This window comes from Malus sylvestris, chromosome 16 (genome assembly GCF_916048215.2).
Source record: "Malus sylvestris chromosome 16, drMalSylv7.2, whole genome shotgun sequence".
NCBI classification, from domain to species: domain Eukaryota; kingdom Viridiplantae; phylum Streptophyta; class Magnoliopsida; order Rosales; family Rosaceae; genus Malus; species Malus sylvestris.
In genome coordinates this window covers 31,820,898-31,838,208 of record NC_062275.1, presented here as the reverse complement: position 1 = coordinate 31,838,208, position 17,311 = coordinate 31,820,898, and positions in this window count along the sequence as shown.

Genomic DNA, 17,311 nt, shown 5'->3' with positions numbered 1-17,311 from the left:
AATATTTTTGACTGGATATGGTTGTGATTCCTTGCTTGATGGAGTTAAACCTCAATTTGAAAAGTATAAATATGAAATTCGGTAATTAATCCTATCTTTAATACCTTTAACTTTTCTCCTTACCATGGGCAGGAAAGCTTGATGAGGTTGTAGTCAACTGCTTAGGCCTTCAGGATGTTGAGCTGCGTGCTGATTAAATCTGAGCCTTCGTTATTTTAATAGGGGCCCTTTCGTCATTCACTAGTAAAAGTTCATGTATCATTCTCCTATGTTGCTGGTTCTATATCTATGCTTGGCTTATCCAAGTACTAAACTAGAATAGCGCGTTTGAGCTAATGATCGAGGGCAAAGCCTAGCTTGCTAGTGCATCCACATGGGCATTCTTTACTCGTGGAACCTGCGTGAGGGTGTAAGTCGTAAATGCGACAAGTTTCTCTAGAACCTTCACCAGGTATCGCGCCATCCTTTGATGTTTCTCCTTAAGGCTTGGTACGTCATTAGCTGAGAATCTGAATGGATTACAAGCTTCGTCACTGCAAAGTCTTTCACCAGAAAGAGGCCTGCTAGTAAGGCTTTGTAATCTGCTTCATTACTCTGCTTCATTGTTGGACTCCTAGAAGCCTAAAGTGATAGCTTGCTCGAGTATCGAACGGTTTGGGGTAATGAAGACAAAACCTGCTCCTTATCCTTGGTAGTTGAAGGAACCATTAACATACAAGCACTAAAAGTCTTCTGCAGGGTAAGCTGGTGCATCCTTGTGATGGTCGTCTGCCCTAGAGGCATGTTTCGCTAAGTTGTTGCTTCCGTCGAATTGGGAATAAACTTCGTTATGCAGTCCGCCAGTGCTTAGGCCTTTATCGCCATGTGGGGTCGGTAGACTAGGTGTTTTGACCAACTTCTAACAACCACTTGATTACTTGCTGAGAGGTATTTGGATTGTGCAGGAATGATCGCAAGGGATACTGGGTCATGATGATGACTATATGCATTTTAAAGTATGACTTGAGCTTCTAAGCTACAACAACTAGGTCAAAATTAACATGACTAAAGTTTCCTCTTTCGGTGTCTTACTTTGTACAACATAAATGGCTTGAACGTGGAAGACCGTTTTCTCTAGTTTGACCTTCATTTTCTTAAAAATGCTAGTGGTCCCCATATACTTGGGCTTGGTGAAAATGTCATTCATTCAAATCACCTTGGTAAAGGGTTTGGCGTCAGCTTTTGCATTTCGCTTATGCTACGTTGCTGACTTATCAAGGCATTTGTCACGCTAGCCTTTCTTTACCACCTTTTGAAGGTACTCATTCCACTTGTAACAAGAGCCCGTCATGTGACTTGGACCTCGGTGGAATGTGCAATACTTCGAGTGGTCTAGCCTTGATGTATCTCCCTTTGAAAGTGGTGGCAACTTGAACCATGGTTTGCTCTTGAGATTGTGAAGTATCTGGTTGATCGAGATTAAGAACTTTGTAAATGTCTTGGGTGTTGAGCCTCATTTTGTCGAGGACCAGTCCCTAAGGTTGTTTTTGACTTTCTCTTGATGTCTGGAATACTTCTCATCTGCCTTTTTTTAAACTAACCTCGAATCCTTCTGAGGTTGCTTAAGTGCTTTCTTAGCTGGCTTGGCATCGTCCCAAAGTGAGTGCTTCTTAGCCAAATAAAAAGGGTTCACCAGGGTTATGTCCCTTCAAATGATCAGCTTTCCGATTAAGGGGTGGTTTGCTATGAGTTCATTTTCTAAATGTTGTATTGGCTATCGCATCATCGCAATTAACAATCTTGGCCTTTTCCTCCTTGAACCTATTGAAATGTCCCACATCGACCGTATCAATAAGAAAGGAGTAGTTTAAATATCCTAACCCCACTCCAACTAATACCGAGGCCATTTATGATAAAACCCCACACTTGACGGATTGTGCATGTGGTAATTACCAAGTTGGGGATAGTATCAATGTTGTTGCCACGTCTCAATGATAATTCTACATGGTATGAGAGCCAGGGAGAGGGCTCGTATTGTATTACCACGTGTAGGGTGAGTCCCCTTGGCTCTATGTGGTTATGGTTGTCGATGTATAGATCTCTCATGTCTCATACTCAACACTATCCTCAGTATGCTCCTTAGTACTCCTTGTCACAAAGCCCTTCCTACTGTGTCTAGCGATGTGCATCTCTAAAACTTTGGACCAAAGAGGATAATTCGATCTATTTAGCTTTAAGGTGTTTGGTACAGCTGACGCATCATTCTGAATAACAATAGGATTTAATACTAGATTACTAGTTGGGTTACAAGCATGTCCTTCCAATTTCAGAACCCCGCTATCCTCCAAAGATGCCATTATATCTTACAAGAAATTGCACAACAAAGTAGCACACCCACAAGGATACTTTGACACAGCAATACTCATACTCATACATGGAAATATCACACACACACAAGCAGCCTGACGTTCTGCAAGGGATTTGTAAAAAAAATAAAAATAGTCGGTCGTGCACAGCATGGCCCGTCTCTCTGATAATTCTACAGAACCGCCTCATATAGTTGCAGAACGTCTCTTTCGGGTCTTTCTTGATGTTGAACATATGGTCAGACTTCTTTTTTATCGAGCGATAGGATGAACATTCCTTGATGTAAACCAAGGAAAGTTCATTGAAGTTCCATATTAACCGTAAAGAAGGGTATGAAACCAGTCTTACGCCTCACCTTGCAAGTTGATGTTGATAATCTTGTAGTCTTATGCCTCGCCTTGCAGGGTGATGTTGATAATCTTGTAATTGAGGGTGCCGTTGTTCTTGTAAAGGTCATGCATGACGGTACTGCTTTAAATGTCTATCCGAATAGTCATAGTCCTTGAAAAGGGTAAAGTGTGGCATGTTGAACTTACGATGCAAGTTCGTCTGCTTAATCTCGTTTGTGAAAGATGAGTTGCTTATACTGATTACTTCCATCCAGAACGCGTCTTCAGTGTTGTCGATGTGATGGAAACTGCTCAATCGCTTAGCTAAAAATATTTTTACTTCCTAATGGATCTGCCTCTGGGGCAATGGTGACCTGCAGGTTTATGCAGCTCTTCCTAGTGTCCTGTTTGTCAGTGTCGTGGCTGCAGTGCACTTCTTTCATCTCTGGTATGTGAGCGGGCTGTTCGTGGTTACATTGGCATTGGCTGCCAATCAAACTTGAGCCATATCGTTCTTTTCCTTCCCTTTGTCCCTTGCATCACCTATTCTGGTGTGTGGTGGGATAATCTCTGTGCGAGGCCAAGTTGTAAGTGGATACTACATCTAGGATGCTTGTTAGAGTGTGGGCCCAATCGTGAATTAACACTCTCTCGTGAGTTAAGTTGAGAGTGAACGCTTCTACGTGTACTATGGTGGGAGATAACGTTATCTCGAGTGAGTAAATGAGAGTGTGCACTAGTAGAATGCTCAATTTATGGTTGTGTAGATGCTTACCATGATGTTGCTTGAAAGAAACATAGTCATCTGCCTTCGTCCTGATCATGGACACCTCGCTAGGAGTGCTGCATCTCGATGTGCATCAAAGGTTTACTCAATAAGGTCATCTGTTGCGTGAAGGTGTTTGTCAAATCTACAACCTACTAGGACAGGTGTTGATCTACATTTGCGGTAAAAGAGCTTGGTTGGTAAGCATCCCCACCAGTGGTGGATGTGTAATGGATAATTAGTGTAAAATTCTAGCCTGGATGGGTCAAGCTTGAGAAAAAAAGGTAAAAATACCATTCATTCAGTCATCGATCAAATTACCGGTCTGGTTGGCCCGGTTGGAGTAGGATCTAGCTGGGATTACGGGCCTACTTGGCTTAACTGACTTGAGGACCAATATGGGACCATCGGTCAGGTTAGGTGCATAGGTGCGGCTTGAGGCACGGAGCTAGGTCGCCCTGCCTAGCCTTGGGCTACTGCAGCTGGTGTATAGGGTTCATGTTAGACTTCTTATGCATTGCGCTTGGGCCTAGTTTTTTTAATAGCAAGGTCTGCTGCTGCTGCAAGTATGCATGGGCCTAGAGAGTGTGAGCCGTTACCGAAGCGTGGGCTGCTTGCTCTTGGTCCTCTTGCCTGTTATTTTATAAGTCTTCATCATGGGCTTGCATGCCCGACGCTGCTATAAGACTCCTCTATGATGGATGTGAGGTTGCTTCAATCGCTGCATTGAGTCACGAGGAACGGCGGCGCTGGGCCACGTCATATTCTCCTTTCTCTGGTCCATATCTTTGAACGTAGAGCATTCTGCTCATCGTGGTTTCTATTTTTTTTACCATAGTATCCTTTCTCCAGGGATTGATCAAGGAATTTTGAAACAGTTAAATGACTATGAACGTATGAGAAATTCAACATAACAGAAAATTTCGAAATTGATTACAAGAACCTTTTGAAGATATTAAATCGGGCTCACAATGAAATGACCAATTTATGGTAGCAAAAGTATGTTGTCTTCGGTCTTGGCCTATTTGTACCTACAAAACAAATAAACAACATTGATTAAAGACTAAAGCTATGTATGTTCACAAGGTGGAGAGGGGGGAGTTTGGCTAATAGATTTTCGATGCATAAGTTAGTCTTTTTTTTTGAAAAGGAAAGAGAGCTTAGAGCTTGATTGTGTAGCAAAAGCTTACCAGAATTTAGTGGAGAATAGCATATCTATAGAGCTAGGCCAACCACATGTGTATGGTTTGCTATGACATCTATTGACGTCCAGTTGGCTAAGGTATGTCATCTGTAAGATGGATGAGGAAAACATTATACTAAAGATACTATTTAATAAATAATATCTTGGGATTATCTTGAAATATCCTTAATTGGATATGATTGTGATTCCTACTTGATGGAGTTGAGCTTCAATTAAGAGAGCATAAAGATAAGATTCATTAAACTATTCAAGCATTCAGGGATGTTGAACAGTGCGTGGATTAAATGTGGGCCTCACAATTTTAATTGCGGCATTCTCGTTCTTTGTTGGTAAAAGTCCACGTAGGGACCATACTATTCATGGAGATGAGCATCTATTTGGGATATACACAAAATATAGCTAATGAGTAATTCATTCTTTAATGACGATCATAATCGAAAGTGTTCATTCTCTTGAGCATCATTTTATAGGTTTATCTCTTTCTCTCTCCCCTAGCTTCGGCTTAGGGTTGGCAACAACCCCTCACACCATTTCCGAACCTTTCTCCCTTTTCCTTTGTGGATTTTCTTGTCATCCCATCTTCTGCACATCCTCTCCCTCCCTCGCTCATGCGCCTCCCTCTTTCCATTACGCGCCTCCAACATACTTCTTTATTTTCCTATAATTTCACTGGGTTTGGTGATGCCTTGCAAAAGCTCCCTCCCTTTCCCACCATTTTGTACAACCCTCCAACATTTGTTGGAGTTTTCTTCCTAAATCTAGGTTGTACACTCTTATTTTGGCTAGTTTCATGATTTTGGGTGGGATTTTCGGTTGTGGTGGGTCAGATACACCTTTTACAGCTTGATTTTCATGGTGGCCTACTCCTATGGTAGCTAAAAGATCTCTCTAGAAGCGGTATGCACCTCACTGTGGAGACTTGTTGATTGATGATTCCATCCTTGGATTAGGTAGCTTTTATTTGTTTTGTTTTGTCCTATTTAGCTAGTTGCTTGTTACTCATTATTCTTATAATGGATTTTGTGTGCCCTATAGCTAGGTATGTTGCATCAGCCATCTTTGTGGTAGATCTATGCTGCTTGCTCATGGTTCTTGTTGTGGTAGCCATGTAGGGGTTTTCTTATTTGCAAATTTGTGAAAATTTATCTCAAGATTAAGAGATTGGTCACCAGAGAAATGTACCCATATGGCACCTTCTTGTATATGTTTGTTTTGATAAATGGAATTTTATCGCATTAGTCCAAATTAAAAACATTTCTTTCAATTTGAAGACTGTTTAGTCATCTATATTTGTTTGAGCAAAGTGACAGTTATGACCACTAGTAAAACCTTTTTGATAAATCATCAATTGTCTTTGACTAATTTGGATAACTAAATGATCTCCATATTCAATGAATTCTTTGATTTATATGGATAACTGTACAGTCTCTATATCCAATGAATTTTTGTAGTGGTTATCATTTTCTTTTTTGAATTGTTGAAGAGATCAATTTTAGATGATAATAAAAAAATTAATGGTTACGATTATGACGTTTGTATGATACAATAATGTCACTTTATATTTGAAGGAGTAGTTCACATATAAGAAAACAAAGAGTCATTGGGAAAATTGAAATACTGTATTTGCAATATTCGAGTAAACATATTCAAATGAAATTCCATACCATGCTTAAAACATGTATAATCACCACTGTTCTAAAAATCTTTGCCTAGCGCCGTGCAGGCACTAGGCGGCTGGCCACTGCACCAATTAATGTCTAGGCGTTTGAAAATTAAGAAATGGCGCCTAGACTTGCTGAGGCGCTTACCTAGGCACCCCGCCAGGCCCGTCCAGACCCCCCCAGGCACCTACCTAGGTTGTGACTCACTTCGATGGAAAATAGATAACTTTCATTTTGCATTTTATTTTTTTAATAAATTGTAAGAGACTTGCTGAATACTTAAATGAACACACCTTATATGCTTGTTCCCTATGTTTTCATTATGTTCCAATACTTCATAATATATAAGTCATTCTATTTTGTAGTTTATGATGAAATTATATATATTTTAAGTATTAACAGACGCAAGCGGCCTTTTACCAAACTGGTGAAAAGGAGTTGAGCTCTTTCGTGACGGCGTGTGACCAAATTTTTTTTTTTATATAAACAAATACATATTTACACGAAATATAATAAATTGATTTAAATCCGCCTAGTTTGCTAGGTGGTAGGCCCCAACCTACTGCCCGACTAATACCTAGCGTCTTTTAGAACCTTGATATTCACACAGTAATTTTATTTGCAATATTAAATTTAATATTTATAAGGGTATCAATACCATTCATTAAATTTAATTTTCAACATTTTTGTTAACATAATTTGTTTTCCGCATAATTCGATAAAAAATTTTAAAATTCCGACAAGATCGATTTCATCCCACTTAAACAGTTGGATTAGATTATTTTTTTTCCAGGTTTAAACTTTAAACCGTGGATTGTGAATTTGTTTCCATGTTCATCTTTTGTGTTTGTGTATCATTGGCACAAAGATCAAGGTTCGATATGATATATGATTTCATCATGTCGTAAACCGTTATATAAGGTATATATGGTTTTCCACCACTCAAACCAATAATTGAACCGAAACTATGCTGTTTAAGCATGAGGATGTGAATTTTCGTAAACTAGTCAACAGTCAACCGCTACTATATCCATGTCAAACTGTCTGTGTCAACTAGAGTTGTTGGCCTGTCACCCTCTCTCTCGTGCCTAGGGGTCGGTTCGGTGGTTTGAAATAATAGCATCTATAATCATTTTTATGTTGTAAGCCTATTTGACTGAACTATTCTAAAGGAATAGAGAGAGGAAGGCCGGTGGCAATAAAAGAGAGAAAAGAGAGATTTAATTGTGAGATGAGTGTTGTATCACCCCATTGTGCTTTTATTTATAATAGTCTGATAGGTTAAATCCTTACCGTTGACACATTCATATTCTACTATGGGGAATATTCAAAGATATACCTAAATACACTAGGATTTACACAATCACATTCATATTCTAAATATGACTGCAACATTCCCCCTTAATTGTGTAAATACTCAAACAAAACATCGCATTAGTAGTAAAACTTACAACGGGCGAATGCGAGTCTCAAATATAAAGAAAGTTTGCATTGGTAGTAAAACTCACAAAACTTCGCTATGGTAAAACCTAAGGCAGGTAAAAACCTATAGACTAAGGAGAAAAGTGAGAAGTATGCATAATGTCTAAAACAAACATCAAACAAGACGAAAATAGTGAACTCAACGGATTATGATCATCTTGGGATGGGTGCCTCATCAAAACCTCGTTAGGTAGCAAAAACCCAGTGGGAAAAATGCTCCTAATTGTAGGAAAAAGAGTTCATTAAGATCAAGTGAGTATGCTTCAAGATACTCCCCCTGAGTTAGACATAACTTTCAAGCAATTCAATTCAGATAATTTACACATGCCGATTCCTTGGACGAGCTTATAAAAAGTAGACATTGGTAATGACTTGGTAAAGAGATCGGCCGGGTTGTCTTGGGAATGGATTTGCTTGGCTTCAATGTTCTGATGTTGTTGTTGCTGGTAAGAATAAAAGAACTTTGGCACTATGTGCTTGGTGTTCTCTCCCTTGATGTATCCCTTTTTTAACTGTTTGATACATGCCAAAGATCGTCGTAGGAAGGTCAATGACAGTAATAAGACCCCTAGTGCTTTGAATATATTCTATGACTGCTCTTAACCAAAAGCACTCACGCCATGCTTCATGCAGGGTAAGGATCTCAACATGGTTTGAAGAAGTCGCAACTAGCGTTTGCTTGGTAGATCTCTAAGATATAGCGGTGTCTTCAACATTAAAGATATAGCGGTGGCTTCAATGTCAGGTAGATATCCAGCATCTGCATAACTAACAAGGCTAGAATGAACCTAAGAACCGACGGGGGGTGGTGGTTCCTCTCGAGGATTCGTGGATGTAGAACAAGCCCAAATCCGTCGTACCCTTGAGGTAGCGGAAAAGTATCTTTAACACCATTCCAGTGTCTGCATGTAGGCACATTGCTGTATTTAGCCAAAAGATTAACATCGAAGGAAATGTCGGGTCTAGTGCATTGAGGCAAGTACAATAAAGCCCCAATTGCACATAGGTATGGAACTTCAAGTTCCAACATCTCTTCCTTATCCTCATTAGGACGGAAGGGATCTCGTTTAGCATCTAGAGTCCAAACGACCATAGAAGTACCTAAGGCTTCGCTTTATCCTCATTAAAACGTCGTAACACCTTTTGGGTGAAGTTCGATTGATGTACTAAGATTCCATCCGAACAATGCTCGATCTTCAGGCCGAGACAATATCAAGTTTTCCTAAGATCTTTCATCTCAAATTCTGATTTCAAGTGAACGACAATTTCCTTAAGCTCCATAAGAGTTCCGATGAGGTTCATGTCATCGACTTAAACTGCAATGATCGCAAATACATAATGTGACTTCTTAATGAACACGCATAGGCATAATTCATTGTTCACATAACCCTAACTTGTCAAATATTCACTCAGACGGTTATACCACATCTGCCTGGATTGTTTCAATCCGTAGAGTAATCTCCTTAATCTAATAGAGAAAGTGTTCCGTGGTCTAGAACTATTTGAACCAGTCAATGGAAGTCCTTCTGAAACTTTCATGTAGATTTATGTATCTAGATCCCCATAGAGATACGTGGTTACCACGTTCATAAGCTACATATTCAGTTTTTCAAAAACAACCAAACTAATAAGGTAGTAGAACGTTATGACGTCCATTACAGGGGAATACATCTCATCATAATCAATTCTAGGGCATTGAGAAACGCCTTGTCCTATGAGGTGTGTTTTTATCATACTATTTCATTCTTCTAATTATGCTTGTCACGAAAACTCACTTATAGCCCAGGGGCTTCACATGTGGTGGGGTATGAGCTATAGGTCCAAACACCTTACGTTTCATAAGGGAATCAAGTTCGACTTGGATTGCTTGTTTACAGTTTGACCAATCAGTTCTATGTCGGCATTCATGAACGGAACGTGGTTCAATGTCATCATTAAGCATGATGTCAGTAGCTATTGTGTACGCAAATGCATCGTCTACGATCATCTCATTTTGATTCCAAACCTCATCCAATATTGTGTAGTGGACCGAAATCTTGCAATTCTCGGGAGGTACGGTTGTCTCTCATTTAAGGCATCGCCGTAATCTATAATAACCTTATGCGTTGGAACATACGAGTGTGCGATGGTTAGATTCAGACTAGGGTCACTAGTTTGTGCCGTTTTCCTCTTCTGGTGTTGTGAATCATTTAAACCAAGGGACCACGCTTCAAGGTCGGAGCAGATGATTGGCTAGCCGCTAATGTACCGAGCCCCATGGAAGGTGCGGCCTCCCCACCACCTTTGGGGATGGTTCGGCTTTCCTAGGTGGTGTTACAGCATATTCATGGTACGTCTATCCTTGCAGGTACGTTAGTAGTAGGTATATGTGATATTTTCACCTTAGCTAGATCAGTAAAAACATCTGGCATGTTTTGAACAATGCTTTGAAGATTTATAAATCGTAGCACTTTAGTTGCATACTGGGCAGTGTGGGGATCTAAATGAGATATAGTGGGAGTATACCACGACAATTCACGGTGTTCTCTAGGAATGTTAGCATGTTTATCTCCCCTTAATGACGGGAAAACTGTCTCATCAAAGTGATAATTTGTAAAACGTGTGGTAAAGAGATCTTATGTCAATGGCTCTAAATAGAGAATAATGGATGGTGAATCATAACCGACATAGATTCCCATTTTTCTCTAAGGACCCATTTTGGTACGTAGTAGTGGTGCTATTGGCACATAGATTGAGCAGCCAAACACCCGTAAATATGAGACATCAAGCTCGTATCCAGTAACCAACTATAACAGTGAATGAGGTTAGGTAGCGGTGGGCCTCAGGCAGACCAGCATAACTGTGTGCAATATTACATAGCCTCAGGCAGATACCGGCAATTTGGTTCGCATAACCAAAGTCTGAGCTATCAATTGAAGTCATTTTATGAAAGCTTTTGCCAGTCCATTTTGGGCGTGAACATGTAGTACATGATGCTCGACTTCAATCCCTACTTACATGCAATAATCATCAAAAGTTTGTGATGTAAACTCTCCAACATTATCCAGTCGAATCGACTTGATCAGATAATCAGGGTGGTGAGCCCTTAGCTTAATAATTTGTGCTAGGAGTTTCGCAAATGCAGCGTTGCATGTGGACAGTAAACAGACATGTGACCAACGTGTCAATGCATCAACCAACACCATAAAGTAATTAAATGGTCCACATGTTGGTTGGATAGGTCCACAAATATCCCCTTGAATCCTCTAAAGAAACTTGGGAGGGTTGTGAATAATCTTTGTAATTAGGGGTTGAGTATTCAACTTCCCCAAAGAACAATCTTTGCATGGTGGGAATCCAACATAAGGAGGTAAATCATGCCCATGTGATGGTTTGAGGATACGGCATATCATGTCATGTCTGGGATGTCCCATACGATCATGCCAAAGTAGCAAAGTGCTCTGGAACTCAGGCACAGGGCCGACCACATGGTGGGCTTCTATGCCACGAATGTTTATGATGTACAACCCACTCGGGAAACGTTCCAACTTCTCGTGAATATGCTTCTGGCAATACTCATAAGAAGTAATACAAAGAAATTCATAACCATTCTTTTCAGTGGTTTCAATATGATATTGATTATCTCGAATATCTCTAAAACTCAACAACGTTCTTCCAGAATGTGGAGAATAGAGGGCCTCTTTAATGGTTAAGATAGTACCATTAGACAACATAATACGAGCCTTTCCATATCCTTTAATCAGGTTGTATGATCCTTAGGGAGTTGTCAAAGGTGTTTTCTTAGGTACGAAGTTAGTAAAATAGTTTCGCTCATGCAATATGGTGTGCGTAGTAGCACTATTAGTCAGATAAATAACTTCCCCACTAGACATACCTAGAAATAAATTGATTGAATTGGTCACATGCATAAATATAATTCCATTCATTCAATTAATCAATTCGAGAAATAATATCCATAAAATAATTATCCATAATTCAAAACAAACCAAAACCAAACAAATTATTCCAAATACTTGGAAAAATTGTCCACAAATTAAACCATAAACCTAAAAATTAAGGGGAGGTCCGGCCACTCCTAGTAGGTTCGGCCACTAAGGGTAAAAACACCCTAAAATCATGTCTAGAAGAATAAAACTTATTCATCCATAGGAGCTGATACCTCTGAAAATTTGACATCTCCATGGATGTAGTAGCATCTTCAGGATGTTCCACATGGGTAAAGTTAGACTCACAACCAGAATGATACTTGGCAATGGCCTCGGGGGTAGCTCTGCATACATGTGACAAATGATCCTTTGATCCACAGCGGTAACACATATCTATTTCTGTAGAAGCCGATCGAACGGTAGCTTTTCCATTGTTCTTGAAGTTTGGAGCCTTAGGGTTAAGGGGTTGGCGCTTCTAGGTCAAGTTTCTTCCCTTGGGTGGGCCTTGGCTCTGTTGACCTTGGGCCCGTGGTTGGGCTTGCTGCCCATTGCCATGACCATAACGATTCTTTCGTCATTTGTGGCTACTAGAATTAGTAGCCTGTGCTTCAGGCGTAGGGTTCAAGCCAGTGGGTTGAGCTTAATGATTCTTCATCAAAAGTTGGTTCTGCTTTCAGCAAGAAGTAAAATAGAGATCAAATCCAAAAATTTGGTGAACTTTTGTGCCCTATATTGTTGCTGCAGGACAATATTGGTGGCATGGAAGGTCGAATAGGTTTTCTCTAGAATATCTGCATTTGTTAAGTCCATTTTACATAACTTAAGCAGTGATCATATTCTATAAACTTCAGAGTTCTATTCATTCACAGACTTAAAGTCTTGGAAGCGTAGATACTGCCAGTCGTGTCTTGCTTCAGGCAAGTAAATGTCTTTTGGTGATTGAAACGGTCGACGAGAGCAAGGTAGAGGGTGCGTGGGTCCTTGTAATATCCCAAGAATTAATTATCGAATAAGAGAAATATTTGGAAAAAAATTTATTCAAAAGGTTTTCATATGAAGGTAGTGAATGTCATTGCGAGTTTGTATAATCTTTCAGATGATTTTTCGGAGCTTAGGTTTTAATTGAATTTACAAGCTGGACCAATGGCGAATCACCACGTGACAGCTCCTGAAGGTGACAGCAAAAAGATATGATCCGAGTTCTTAAATAAGTGCCAAGTCTTCCACTTGGCAGGTTTTAGTTGGACCTTAAGAAGCAGATAGAATTACTTTGAAACGTGGCAAGTAGACATTGGACCACAAATGAAGAAAGCGGTACAGGTGCACCTATATATTGGATCGAAAGACCTGATGGCCTTTCTTCTTTTCTTCACGGAAAGATGCAAAGAGGAAGCAATGAGCTTCATCTCCTTGTCTCAACCAAACACCATTTTTTCTCTTAACTTTTGATTTGGAAGTCTGAATTTGATTCCGCTTTCGTGGGGAATAGTACTACAAATCTCAGGTAATAATTTATGGATTTACTGCAGATTTTGAAAGCTGCCATTTTTGGGATTTATTCCTACACAAACTTTAATCTTCAAATTTAAATGTTGTTTATGGTGGATTAAGCTTATTCGAAGCTTAATTGAACGAATTGAGGTTAATTTCTATATGGGCTTAGCTGCTGCAAACCCTAGAATTATTTCATGGCTTTTAAACCTTGATATTTTGTGGTTGTTACGAAATTAAGGGAACTTGGTGAACTTGAATGGTGATTTGGTACGTAGAGATCATGATAAATGGGTTTGGACATGTTTTGGATTGAAAGACAGGAGGAACCAATCTGGAAAATAACCCTGAATATCACTATTCACGCTGTAGGGACCAAACTGAAATAGAAGTTTTAGATTTTGGGCCATTTTACAGTTCTTTGAAAGTTAGGTAGTTTTGTTATTACCCGAAGGCTTGGGACAAAACTGTGATTTTAGAATTGTTTTGTGGGCAAATGCTTGCTGGCAGCATGTATATAATTGAGAAATTTTTGAGGACCCAAATAAGAAAGAAAAATGTTTTAAGGGTCCAACTGAGATAAGGTGATGTTAAGCCTAATATCGGAATTCTAAAATAAAGGAGTTTATATTGGTTGTTAGATATAGGGATTATACAGTGATATAGTTTATTTGTTGGATCAGGGACTCCAGTTACCACAACGGTTATGTTTAATCGAGGTGTTGGTAAGGGACATTGTTTACATGTTTTGGACTCCAGGTAGGGGAAATACGGCAGACCTTTACCGAGATTGGCTTTATTAAATTTCGTGAAGAATTATATTATTATCGATCTTGTTGGTTGATTAATGTGATATGGGTTGCTAATTGGACAAATACTGCTCTTGCGTGTTTACTTGTTATTGGTTATGGAATTATTGGTGAAATGCTATTGGTTGAGAATATACTATGGTATATGTGAATGATAAATGAAAGTATTTGTGAATCATTCATAATTGGTCGTGTGGTTGAAGTTCCAGTGGTGAGAAGGAATTGGAAATAAGGGTAGTTGGAAATGATCTTTTGTGTAGTTGAGCTCAACTCTTAGTAGGTACCAGGTCTCAAGCGAGCCCACAGTGCACATATTCTTTAAGGGTAATTCGGGACTGCGACGAAGGGTTTTGGCAAGATGACTAACAAAAGGGGAAATTGGGATGATTGAGTTACATGGGGTTAATTTGTATATTAGAACATTTGAACCACCATTGCAGAGGTAAAATGCACGGTATGGGACGTGCAGGTCCGCGTGTTTTATTATATGAATTAATGGATAAAGATGAAGAGTATTGGATTGCACTCATGCATTGTTATTGATAATGATTTGGTACTTGATTACATGATTTTAATAACACGTAATTTAATATTATTAGTTTAATGTGATAAGGTTATGTCCCTACTGAGCTGTTGAAGCTCGCCCCTCTATTGTTATGCAGGTTTATTAACTAAAATGTCAAAAGGGTAGACGGGATGAGACGAGATAGATGTGAGGCTAGAATTGTATTTATTTATTTAGCCTTGTAAAGAATTATTGAGTTATTTTAAATAAGAAGAATTTTATTTTCCAACCCGTTTCCGTTTTATTTTATTTATTTAGTTTTTAGTTCGCGTTTCGGACTTGGGATCGAATTTTCCACCTACCCTGGGTTCGAGGCGTGATAGTCCTCCTCAGCGAGGTACTCGGTCTGCAGTGCATCATGGATGTGTCTTCGAATGAAGATCATTGCAGTAGCTTTCTGAGCTTCATCGACGAGGTTGATGTTGGTAGGTGGCTCGATAGTGGCTCTAATCTCTTTGCAGTAAGATGGGGCTTCATGTCTTGAACCGACTTTAGGTAGTTTCTACCAGATACTTCTACAGAGGTGAAATTGTGCTTGTTTAAGTTCGACATGTCCCTAAAACGGAGGGTACAACAAAACATAGTTAGTCAAATCGTAATCTATAGACATACATTGTAGAACATTCGGGTTCGATAGACATGTATTGGATAAAAATAACAGGTTCAATTTAGTTTTATGAACGATTAGTTCATAAAGGAGAGGTTCCTGCAAGAACACAGAATGCAATATGCTGATTGAAGTGTAGTGGATTTGAGTTGCTTTAGGAACTCAAGTGTGAGAGCTTCGGACTATGAAAGGATGTTAACGGTTCAAAATATAAAAATAAATTATTGAATCATTAATGCCCAAAAGTGATCTTCAGGTTAATAATTTTGGATTAATTATCAGATTAATGGATTGTAGGTCACTTTTAATTAATTTAATAGATTGGGACCAAAAGGGGTCGATCTTGGTAGCAAAATAATGATAGACATGTCATATTAGCTTCGATTGGTGATAAACCAAGTGATAATTAAATTAGAATTAATTAACGTAAAACCAAAGTACCCCAAAAATATTTTGGGCATTTGGCATTGGGTCGAAAAAAATAACATGAGAATGGGCCCTACAGTTTGGCCGCAGGCTTATTAGGCAATGGTAGGGCACTACTACAAAAAAGGCTGTCACTGGTAGTGTAAAAATCGACAAGAACCCTAATTAGTTACCAAAAATCCAACATCAAATCATGCAATGTCGAATAGGGAAATCAACACCTTTGCTAGCTTCACGAAAGGGTATTGATGTCAGTTAGTCCCCTTAATCTGCCACTAAGTAGCGTCGGTTAAAAGTGACATCGAGGCTCACGTCGGTTATAACCGACATTAAGTAATGACAAAGACTGGCAGATGAAACAGATTGGTGTCGGTCCTAACCAACACCACCTAACAATTTGAAAAATATAATAACTAATATAACGTCGCCCATAAGTGACACCACAAACTATTAATAAAAAAATATATGTCTCAGTTATTAATAATAATTACCAAAAGTTAAAAATATATATAAACGGAATATGTTTAGATCTGAGAAATGTGGATCGGGAAATCACCTTGGTGGTGAGGTATTCGAGGACTACGGCGAGGTAAATGGGAGCGCCAATATCAATACGTTGGGCGTAGTGTCCCTTTTCGAGGAAACGAGCTATACAACCAACGGGGAATTGGAGGCCGGCTTTAACTGACTTGGACACTGACTTTTTCCTATCTCCGCCTCTTCTTCCGTCGGCGTCCTTGGTGGCTTTCGTGGCTTCCATTCTCTTTGAGTTTTTGGGGAAATGAAAACAATTCATTTAGGAGGGAAAACAAATTGTTATTCCCTCGAAATTCAAAAAGTCACTTCTGTTTTCCTACATTTTCCAATCTAAGCATAGAAATCTCCAAATCACACTAATTTTCTCATTGATTTCGCATCCAAAACACATCAAAATGAACAAAACCCTCATTCATTTTTTCAACCACGGTGTGGGTTCTAAGATTACATGAAATCAAGCTAGAAAACAGAAACTGAAATGAGAGGGAGTAGTATGGAGGCTTCCCAAGTCAACAGCTCGAGAACTAGTTGGGGTATGCAATGAACAGTGGTGGAACACATTATGCAGAACTAAGTTTGGCTTGGTGTCCTTACTAGATCTATAAGCTCCGTGTGTGGAAACGGAAATGTGTGTTGGTGGGATAGAGGGAGATGTGTAGTGGAAAGATAGAGGAAATGATACAACTTGGCTGGTTTTGATTTGTAGGCTAAAGGGAGATGTTTGCAGTGTTTTGATTTGTGGATTTTCAGAAGATAAGAAGATGGAGGGATGGGAAATGGAGAAGTCGAGGAAAGAGATAGAGAGAATAGGAAAAAGAGAAAGGGATACAGGAAGGTTGAGTGGGTGGGTACAGAGAGAGATGTGAGGGAGATGGAAAAGAGAGGGGGTGAAGAAGAACCGGTTAGAAAAATAATAAGAAAAACAAGAAAAGAAAGGAAGTGAGAGAAATGAGGCATGTGTGTCAGAGAGAGAAAGAAACCCATGTGAGGGAATTAGCCAAAAAGAAGGAAAGAAAAAAATGATGTGATTTGTGTGTAAAGAGAGAGAGTCAAGTGAAGTAATGGAAGGAGAATGATAGTGTATTAAAAAAGGGAAATGTTTGATAGATGTTGACAAAAGTGGGTTTTAAAACCCAAATAAAACATTCCAATCCCTAATGCA